Source organism: Nicotiana sylvestris, chromosome 8 (genome assembly GCF_000393655.2).
Source record: "Nicotiana sylvestris chromosome 8, ASM39365v2, whole genome shotgun sequence".
Classification (NCBI taxonomy): Eukaryota; Viridiplantae; Streptophyta; class Magnoliopsida; order Solanales; family Solanaceae; genus Nicotiana; species Nicotiana sylvestris.
In genome coordinates this window covers 39,133,673-39,145,656 of record NC_091064.1, presented here as the reverse complement: position 1 = coordinate 39,145,656, position 11,984 = coordinate 39,133,673, and positions in this window count along the sequence as shown.

The following is an 11,984-nucleotide window of genomic DNA, read 5'->3' as shown; positions in this document are numbered from 1 at the left end:
TACTCCATCACTATTCCTACTTCTGAACTACACGTGACCTGATTCCTTTATAGCCAAGGATATGTAGGCAGCTCAAATACCAGGGCTCGGTCACATTCTCCTTTCTTTTAGTTTTTGGTCTCTCTAAATAAGGGTCAGGTCAAAAAACTTGTCTTGTCTTTCTTTGTCTGAAAACTCTCCGTGTTTCCAGTCAAAGAGGTGCAGTTGTAGACATGTATTTTTTGACCCTCCCCAAGATTTTACACATTTTAGCTTAAATATTTAGTTTAGGTTTAGTATTGCTCTCGTTACTTTATTTTATCACAAAAATAAAAATTACAAAAATATTTTTCTCTTATTATCTAGTTACTTTTAATTTGTCTACCTTACATAAAATACAAAAATACAAAAATAGTTTCAGGAATATTATCTTATTTTACAATAATTTTTCCATATGGATAGTTTTATTTTAATAATTATTTTACTTAAGTAGGATTAATTAATAAATTGTGTAGTATTTTTGGTCTTGTTTTAGAAGAAAGAGTATAAAATGTGGGGCTAATTTTATTTGGTCGTAATTGAAAAGGCCCAATTTGGGATAGCCCAAAACATTGAGTGCATACCCACTCCTCATTTGACCTAACCTTATTCCTACCTCTATAAAATAATGCCTAAAATCTAGACCTAAGACCTAGACTCTAACTCTAAGAAAAAACGGTTGCTCCTAAAATAAAACCAGCTAAATCTTCCGCTTCTTACCTTCAGGTTCTCATATAGGTGTTGGGGGTCATAAATTTGACACTTTAAAGTGTCTGAATTGGAAATATAAGGACTATATTCTATTGGATCTCTTTTCTCCATTTCATGTTGAGTGGATTAAAAAAAGATGTTATTTTTCCGGTACAAAGATTAGCGGCAGATAGGGGAAGGATTTTTTTTTATGATATAGGGTCATTTGAACTTAAGATTGATATTTTACTTTGCTTATGATTAATCACACAGATTTTTTAAATTGTGAGATGTGGAATGGAGTTTTCTATATATGCATTTTATTTTCTGCACCCTACCTTTAGAGAAGAGACGTTTATTTAACAGGCTTACTTACCGTAGTAAACAAAGAGGGTATTTGGAACTGGACCTTGTTCTGGGAAAATGGGTGGAGGAACATATACAATACATGGATGAAAATGGAATTAAGTCCCTTGTTCATATCCTTGACCTGATTTTAAAGAGCACAAATGTCGAGGGATGGTCTGCTTTGTCAGATATTTGGAGGTTCTAGTTTATCTAAGGTCGATTTGGGTTTCGAGTTCTCCGGTGTCGATTCGAGGTTTCGGTTCGCAATTTTGGTGTTTCGGTTCAAGGATTGTTGCTTTGTTTAGCCCGATTGGTTTGCAATTTTCAGCTTTGTTCATCAATAAAAGGTCCATTTCTCAATTTTCATTCTCATTTCATTGTGTTATGATAGCTTGATGCGCGTGTTGGTTGATTTGTGATTTTATGTTATTTGAGTAGCATGTCGTAGGTTCCATTTAAATTGTCTTAATTAGTTTTATTTCGATTGTGATGTATGTAGTCTTGGTTCTTGAATAAGTGCTTTTAAGAGGGTAGATAGAAAAAAATTAGAGTTGTTTCTTTCTTGGCAAGGAATAAGAATGGGTCATAAGGCGGGTTTTGGGCCATAAGGCGGGTTTTGGACCATAAGAAATCTAGCCAAGTAATATATCATGTTAGGTAGCCTATATGCCCCAATAATATCTTGTTCATAAATTTGGCATCTCAACAATCTTAAAGATTAGGAAAATAATTCAAATGCGCTAGTTGCTTTAGGTGCATTATAATAAAATTATCATAGCTACGGGTACGGTTCCCATGACGTAGTTTGTGATACATAATTTCCAAATTTGGGGGTACATTTATGTGACCTGGCCACAACAATTAATAATATTAATAAATTAAATACGTTGTAGATCATGGGTACGGTTCGCATGACGCAATTCACAATGTGTACCAAAACGACAAGTGTACTACAATCATAACTTATTCTAGAACATAATTCCTTAAATAATTAAAAGCGGTCAAAGGCTAAAAATGCACAATATGTTTAAAACATGTAATAAGTCAGATAATTAGGCCAATTATTAATAGTTGAGCGACCGTGCGAAAACCACGGAACCCGAAAATGTCTAACACCTTCTCCAGGGTTAACAGAATTCCTTACCCGAATCTCTCTATTTCGCGGACTGTAAAACAGAGTCAAAATTCCTCGATTCGGGATTTTAAACTGGTAACTTGGGACACCATAAATTATCCCAAGTGGCGACTCTGAATTTGGATAAATAATCCCGTTTCGATAATTGTCACTTTAATTGGAAAAACTCCCCTATACCATTCTGGGTAGAAAAAGGAGGTGTGACAACGCGTATGTGTACCCATTTGTTTGGCGCGTCAAAAATCATGTCACGCGAACGTGTCCACAATTAGCAACGCTTTATTATTATTAAGAAAGTTTGGTCGAAGTTGCACGAACGCATACTCCGATTTTATTTTTTTAGAATCATAATTATGTCAAGCGAACATGTCCACAATCACAACGAGATATTAAGTCGCGCCTCAAGCAAACTACTAGCGACCAATAAACAAAATGACAACAAGAAAAATTATCTAAAGTCCAACATTTTGTACGATACTCCAATCCGGGTCCATATTTTCTCTTCCATTATATTTTCCAAAGAATTTGAACGCTACAGCCTTTTACATTCCATTCTTATTTTTCCATCTGCAAATTTAGTTTTCCCAACTTGGATCACTTAGGACGAACTGGTTTTTAAACGAGAAAATCAAGTCAAATCTAAACCTTCTACTTACCAAGTTTGGCTACTATTAAAACTCAGCACAATCAGATATCATATGATTTCAAATAAAACATCATAGCAAATTTCAGAAACTTTTGTATCTAATTCTACTCATCTCAGTAACACTTAATCATCAAAAATTATTCTGATAAACATTCCATGTGATATACAAACAGGTTACTGTAATTTTTAGCACATTATATAACCAATTCTTAGCATACATTACATGAGAGGTTAGAGGAGTACCTAAACGTTCAGGATTGCAAGGAAAAAACCAAACAAAGACTGATAAGAGATGCTTGAGGTTTGGCTACTGGGTTTCAGCAATAAACAACAAAGCAATAGCAATTTTGACATCCACAACTTGTAGAAAACCCATATTTTCAGATGTATTTGAATTCCGGAAATCTCTAACACTCAAATTAACTTTAAGTCTTTATCAACAGCAGCAAGAGATGGATCCTTGGATCATGAAAATAACCTCGAACGGACCTGGACTGAAATCGCACGGGTCCGAAAAACCTCAACAATCGAGCAACAAATTTCGACCTCAAAAACTTCTTGGAAATCCAGATTTTCAGAAACCTTTTCCTAGTTTTCTGATCTAATTGGTTTGTTTTTTTGAAAATGGGTGGCTGATTGTCGTTTGGTTAATGCTATGCTTTGGCTGGAACTCGTTTTCCGGCGAGTTAGGTGGCGACAGCTATGGTGTTCGCTGATGCTGGATTCCAAGTCTTGAATCCAAAAAAATGAGAGGTCCTAAAATGAGCAAGTGCACTGTCACATCTTCAACGATTTGGTCGCTACTGTTCTTGGTCCTTCAAGATTGAGAGTTCATTGATTTTTAAGGTGGAGGAAATTAGAATTTTAGGTTGTGTAGCTGATTCTTTTTTGAGTATGGTGTTCTCTGCGGCTAACCAGATCAAGAAGATGATGTTCAAAGGGTTTATCCGTTTTTTCAAAATCAGAAACGGCGGATTTGTTTTCTCGGTTAGGGATTTTTAGGTTTTTTCTTTTCTTTTAATCAAAAGAAGAGTCTAGAAAGGTCCCTAGGTTAGCTTAATGGATATTGGGTATTGGGCTTAATGAGCTAATCTGAATTGGGCCAAAAATTGGGCTCTAAGACTCCTAAAATTGTGGTCCAACACCTTAATTGACTCCCTTTAATATAAGATAAAAATACTACACAATGCAAAAATTAATCCTAATTAATTAAACTAAAACTATATTAAAACATTAAACTATATTTTTTTGGATTTTCAAGATTATATAAAGATGAAAATAAGGTACTATCTTTGTATTTTTTTTTTAAATTATGAAAGGTACATGATTAAAAGTAACTAGGTAAAATATTTTGTAATTTTTGTTTTTGTTATAAAATAAAATAGAAGAGTCAAAGCTTGTTGAAATAACTATATTAGACCTAAACTAAATATTTATATGCTAAAATATGTATAATCTTGGGGAGGGTCAAAAATCACATGTCTACAGTCCCGAGGAGCTCGGGTGAGTTTCGGATAGGTTTGGGTTGTGTTGCGCTCGCTTTTTTTATGTTTCGACGTTGTTTCTTCAAGCATAAATGGTACTACATTAAGCAAATAAACTCCAATTTATGTTTTTATTGAAGCATTAGATCCGTATCGTAATTTCAGAGCCATAGCAAAAAGAATCATCGAATTTGGATATCATATGAGGAGTTTATGATTATTTTATTAAGAATTGTGCCAAATTTATTTTAGATTAATTACGAAATTGCCACTGACTTCGTATCTAAAAATTTGCATTATTTTCAAATATTAAAACCAACATATCTCCTTCAATATATAGTCAAATGAGGTGATTCAAGAGCCTAACGTGACTAGAATTTCACAAGGAACCCGTTGGAGGCATCAAAAGCGAGTTTTGATATCATTTGGCATAAAAAACGAGGCAGAACAGTGTTAAAACGAGGGTTTTGTTCATTTAAAATATTTTGAGTAGAGGAGCTCGGAATTGGGCAATTGTTTAAGCGATTTTCACCATATAAATTGGGGTATGTGTTCCCTACTCTATTTTGGTTATATTCCATGAATCTATCTTCGATTTTAGCTTTTGGTTGATGAATTTTAAAGAGAAAATTGGGAGTTTTGGCCTAAAGTTTTATAATATGAATTTTTGAGTTTTGAATATCAATTTGGAGTCAGAATTGAGTAAAACTAGTATGGTTGGACTCGTAATTGAATGTATTATCGGATTTTATCAGTTTTTTCGGGTTTCGGGGCATGGTCCCGGGTGTGATTTTTGGGTGGATTTGGGATTTGATTTAGGATTCAATTTTTATCATTTGAAATTGTTTCCTTGGGTTTTAATTGATGTATTTGAGTTGCTTGTGGCTAGTTTTGAGCCGTTCGAAGGTCACTACGCGCGTGATGGCATTTTTTAAACATCGCTTGGCTTGCTCGGTATTGTAATTTGCTTGTTCGAGGCAAGTGTTTTGCCTAGCTTTGTTGAGGGGGTTTTTCCTCCTATTTATCATTATTTGCTATATGCGGAGGTGATACATATATGAGGTGACGAGCGTATATGTATGTCACAACCCCAAATGCCTGGTCGTGATGGAGCCTATCACAATACTAGGCAAGCCAACCCAAACCATCAACTACAATAAATTTCTTTTATAAAACCATTTTCTAACACTGATTAAATCTCAAATTCTCATAAGAAATGTATAAAACAGCCAAAATATGCGGAAATCAGTAAAACATTAAACCAACACAACCCAAACGTCTAGTGTCACGATTCTAGAGCCTCTAAATATGCAAATCCAACTGTCTAATACATAACAAGTTTAAAATGCGAGAAAACAAGGATAGGAAGGAAGAAAGCAGGGCTGCGGACGCCATGCAGCTACCTTGCAGTCTCCGACAAACTCTGATAATACTGAGGACCCTTACTCTACCGCTCGGGCACCTAGATCTGCACGCAAGGTGCAGGGAGTAACGTGAGTACGCCAACTCAGTAAGTAACTAAAGTAAATAAGGTCTGAAAGCAGTGACGAGCAGTTAAAAATCATATAGAAGAGTAAACGACAGAATATAAAGTCAAACTCAACAGTTTTAAAACCAGTTTCTTCATAAAGCTTCAGTTTCAATTGAAATAATTTGAAATCATTTACTTAGCAGTTTTCAACAGAGGCTTATTTTAAAAAAAGAGTTAAATCAGCAAAAAATATCATAAATGGGCCCCTCGGGCAAGGTATCACTCATAAATATAGCCTCTCGGGCAAGCCTCTCAGTCACTTGTGACTTAGCTCTCATCACTCAGTACTCACACTCAGCACTTAGGCTCAAATACACCTCATAATAGTAATAATCATAATAATCGTTGCGGCGTGCAGCTTGATCCATAGTTATAGTCGACTACGCTCACTAGGGGTGTACAGACTCCGGAGGGGCTCTTATAGACCAAGCGTCATATCGCTGCGGCACGCAGCCCGATCTAATATATATATCGCTGCGGTGTGCAACCCGATCCATATAAGTATTGCTGCGGCGTGCAGCCCGATCCATAATATATATACATATAATATTACTGTGGCGTGCAACCCGATCCATAATATATATAATCATCACCATTAGGTTCTCAACCTCTCTCAGTCATTAACCTCACAGCCACTCAAGCATAATAGTAGAAATCAGGGAAAACAGTCCGAACAGTTCTCACATTTTAAGAAGTAGAGTAATAAAACCAGTTTTCAACAATAAACAAGTAAAACATGACTGAGGATATACTTTCAAACAAATATAGTGAGCAAAAACAGTAAAAATGCCCCTAAGGGTCTCAATAGGTCGGCACAAGGCCCCAAACATGGCATAAACCCATAATACAGTATAAATTTCTAAAATACGGGATATCATAAGATTTAAAATCAAGTACGCGGCTTAATAGTCACTACGGGACGGACCAAGTCACAATTCCTACCGGTGCACGCCCACACGATCATCACCTAGCATGTGCGTCACCTTATTATCAAAACGATACGAAATATCGGGGTTTTGGTACCCTCAGTTCCAGATTTACAATGGTTACTTACCTCAAACCGGATGAATTACTACTCCGCAACGCCTTTGCCTCTCGCCTCGGCCTTAACCCACGCTGAATCTACCCAAAATCAGAATCATAACATTAGAATATGCTAAAGGGACGAAGCCCTTGCAAAATTAATTAAATTATACCAAAAATCCCGAATTTGGTCCAACCCGACCCCTGGACCCACGTCTCGAAATTTTATAAAACTCACATCAATGGAATCCTTATCCTCTCACGATTCTATACATACCAAGAACACTGAAATCGGAGTCCAAATGACCCCTCAAATTCCCATTTTAAGGTCTCTTAATCTCAAGCCCTAATTACCCATTATTGCACTGATTTCTCCAAATTCTCACCACTAATTAGACCTTTAATCACATATAAACGAGTTATGAAGTCAAGAATATTACCTCCAAATGATTCCCCTTTGGTTTCCTCAAAAATATCTCTCAAAAGCTTCAATCCCGTTCAAGATTGGTGGAAAAATGGAGAAGGGTTGCGGATTGGGCTTTTAAAACACTGCCCAGCTTTTTAATAAATCCTTCAGTGCGTTCGCGATCCATCACACGCATTCGCGTTGCACTGGCTCTCCTCCCTCTACGTGATCGCGGACACCCAACCGTGTTCGCATAGAGTAAGCACTCAACCGCCCCACCACACGCGCCCATACTGTGCGTCCGCGTACAACCTCACACGACCACACTACTTTGACTCCTCTCACTTCGCGATCGCGGACCAATCCTGACGATCGCATAGAACAAATTCTACCGCCTCACCAACAAGCCTATGCGATCACATCCCCACTATCGCGGTCGCATATAAGGAAACCAGAACCAAGAAATCCAGCAGCAACAACCTTTTTTTTAAGGCCAAACACACTCCGTCAACCACCCGAAACACACCTAAGGCCCTCGGAACTTCAACCAAACATGCCAACATATCCTACAACATTATTCAAACTTGTTCCAACCTTCGAAACGCTCAAAACAACATCAAAACACCAAATTTGCATCGAATTCAAGCCTAAGAATTCTAAAAACTTCCAAATTTCGCTTTCGATCAAAAAGTCTATCAAACCACGTCTGAATGACCTGAAATTTTGCACACACATCACAAATGACATAACAGACCTACTCCAACTTCTGGAATTCCATTCCGACCCCTATTTCAAAATCTTGCCTATCAACCGGAAAACGCCAAAATTCTAATTTCGCCAATTCAAGCCTAAATCTACTCCGGACCTCCAAAACACATTCCGATCACGCTCCTAAGTCCCAAATCACCTCTAGAAGCTATCCAAACCATCAGAACTCACATACGAGTCCTTTAACACATAATTCAACATCCGGTTGTCTTTTCCAACTTAAGCTTTCTCAGAAAATACTAAGTGTCTCAAATCTTACCAAAACCTCTCCGAACCCGAGCCAACCAACCCAATAACATAAAATACAGTTGAACAAAGCAATAAGAAGCAGAAATGGGGACAACAGAGCGGTAACTCATGAAACAACCGGCCAGGTCGTTACATCCTCCCCCTCTTAAACAAATGTTCGTCCTCGAACGAGTCAAGAAACATACCTGAAGCCTCAACAGGTGAGGATATCTGCTCCGCACCTCCCGTTCGGTATCCCAGGTAGCCTCCTCTACGGGCCGACCTCTCCACTGCACTTTCACTAAAACTATATCCTTTGATCTCAACTTTCAAACCTGACGCTCCAAGATAGCCACTGGCTCAACATCATAAGTCAAATCATCATCTAACTGAACCGTGTTGAAATCCAAAACATGAGATGGATCGCCAATATACTTCTGGAGTATAGAAACATGAAATACCGAATGCACACTCGATAAACTGGGCAGCAAAGCAAGCTCATAAGCCACGTCCCCAATCCTCCGAAGCACCTCAAAAGGCCCAATGAACCCGGAACTCAATTTACCCTTTTTCCCAAATCTCATAACACCCTTCATGGGTGAAACCTTCAATAGAACCTTCTCACCAACCATGTAGGACACATCCCGAACCTTCCTGTCAGCATAACTCTTTTGTCACGACTACGCGGTACTAAGCCTCTCCTGAATCACTTTCACCTTGTCTAAAGCATCCTGCACCAAGTCTGTACCCAATAGCCTAGCCTCACCCGGCTAAAACCAACAAACTGGAGATCTACACTGCCTCTCATACAAAGCCTTATATGGAGCCATCTGAATACTCGACTGGTAGCTGTTGTTATAAGCAAACTCTGCGAGCGGTAGAAATTGATCCCATGACCCTCCGAAATCAATGACACAAACGCACAACATGTCCTCCAATATCTGAATAGTGCGCTCGGATTGCCCGTCCCTCTGAGGGTGAAACGTTGTGCTCAACTCAACCTGAGTCCTCAACTCTCGCTGCACAAACCTCCAAAACTATGAAGTGAACTGAGTGCCCCTATCTGAAATGATGGAAACTGGGACACCATGCAAACGAACAATCTCCCGAATATAGATCTCTGCCAACCGCTCTGAAGAATAGGTAGTACACACAGGAATGAAGTGCGCGGACTTGGTCAGCCGATCCACAATCACCCAAATAGCATCGAACTTCTTCAAAGTCCGTGGGAGATCAACTACAAAGTCCATGGTGATCTGCTCCCACTTCCACTCTGGAATATACATCTGCTGAAGCAAGCCACTCGGTCTCTGATGCTCATATTTCACCTGTTGACAATTGAGACACCTAGCCACAAATCCCACAATATCTTTCTTCATTCTCCTCCACCAATAATGCTATCTCAGATCCTGATACATCTTTGCGGCACCCGGATGAATGGAATAACGCGAGCTATGGGCCTCCTCCAAAATCAACTCCCGAAGCCCATCCACATTAGGCACACATATCCGGCCATTCATCCTCAATACTCTGTCATCACCAATAGTCACATCTCTGGAATCATCATGCTGAACTATATCCTTAAGGACAAGCAAATGGGGATCATCATACTGGCGCTCTCTGACGTGATCATATAAGGAAGACCGAGAAATCACACAAGCCAACACCCGACTAGGCTCCGAAATATCTAACCTCACGAACTGATTGGCCAAGGCCTGAACATCAACTGCAAGAGGTCTCTCCCCAACTGGAATTTATGCCAAACTCCCCATACTCACTGTCTTTCAGCTCAAAGCATCTCCACCACATTGGCCTTTCCCGGATGGTACAAAATAGTAATATCATAATCCTTTAGCAACTCCAACCATCTTCGCTGCCTCAAATTGAGATCCTTCTATTTGAACAAGTGCTGGAGGCTACGATGATCAGTAAACACCTCACAAGACACAACATACAAATAATGCATCCAAATCTTCAACGCGTGAACAATGGCAGCTAACTCCAAATCATGAACAGGGTAGTTCTTCTCATGGGGCTTCAACTAGCGAGAAACATAAATAATAACTCTACCCTCCTGCATCAATACACACCCTATACCAACTCCCAAATCATCACAATACATGGTATATGAACCTGAAGTTGATGGCAATACTATCACTAGAGGCGTGGTCAATGCGGTCTTAAGCTTCTGAAAGCTCTTCTCGCACTCATCCGACCACCTGAATAAAGCACCCTTATGATTCAACTTGGTCAAGGGCGATGCGATAGATGAGAATCCCTAAACAAACCGGCGATAATAGCCCGCCAAACCAAGAAAGCTATGAATCTCTGTAGCTGAGGACAGTCTGGGCTAACTCTGGACCGCCTCTATCTTCTTTGGATCAACCTGAATACCCTCGCTGGACACCACATGCCCCAAGAAAGCCACATAACCGAGCCAAAACTCACACTTGGAGAACTTTGCATAAAGTTTCTCCTCCCTCAATCTCTACAACACAACTCTCAAATGCTCCTCGTGCTCCTCCTGACTACGTGAGTACACCTTAATATCATCAATGAAAACTATGACAAATAAGTCGAGATACGGCAAGAACACACTGTTCATCAAGTGCATAAATGTTGTTGGGGCATTGGTCAGCCCAAAAGACATCACCAAGAACTCATAATGACCATATCGGGTCCTGAAAGTCGTCTTAAGAATATCCGAGTCCCTGATCATCAACTAGTGGTAACCTAAACGGAGATCAATCTTGGAGAACACTCTCGCTCCCTGAAGCTGGTCAAACAAATCATCAATGCAAGGCAGGGGATACTTGTTTTTAATTGTAACCTTGTTCAACTGCCTGTAATCAATCCACATCCTCATAGTGCCATCGTTCATCTTCACAAAGAGAACCGGCGCACCCCAAGGCGACACACTAGGCCGAATAAACCCCTTATCAAGGAGTTCATGCAGCTGTTCCTTTAACTTGTTCAAATCCACTGGTGCCATACGATACGATGGAATAGAAATGGGCTGAGTTCTCGGCACCAGATCAATACCAAAATCAATATCCCTGTCCGGTGGCATACCCAGCATAGCCAACGTCACTGTCTTAGCATAACAGTCTAAAATAGCACGACATGAAGATAGCCAATCCATGCCCAATATAACATCGAAGTCTACCATACATAACAACAACAGATTTACTCGGGTCTTCAGACCCCCAATAGTTACCACACAAAACCGGTACACACGGTCTACAACAACAGTATCGCCCACCGGAGTAGATACACGAACAAGTGAAACAAGAGACTCACGGGGCATATCTAAATAACAAGTAAAGTATGATGACACATAAGAAAAGGTGGAACCGGGATCAAATAACATAGAGGCATCTCTGCGGCAGACTGAGACAATACTTGTAATCATAGCATCTGAAGCAACAACATCTGGTCTACCTAGGAGGGCATAGAAACAAGCCTGACCACCACCTGATCGACCTCCCCCTCTAGGGAGACCCCTAGTTGACTAACCCCCAACCCTAGCTACCTGAGCGAATGGTGAAGTAACTGGAGCTAAAGTCGAGGGTTGACCCCTCTGCTGAGACAGACCCTCAAGAAGATGAGGACACTACCTCCTCATATGCCCAAACTCTTCACACTCATAACAACTCCCTAGTGCTGGAGACAAGGACTAAAGGGAACCCCTGGCACCAGAATGACCA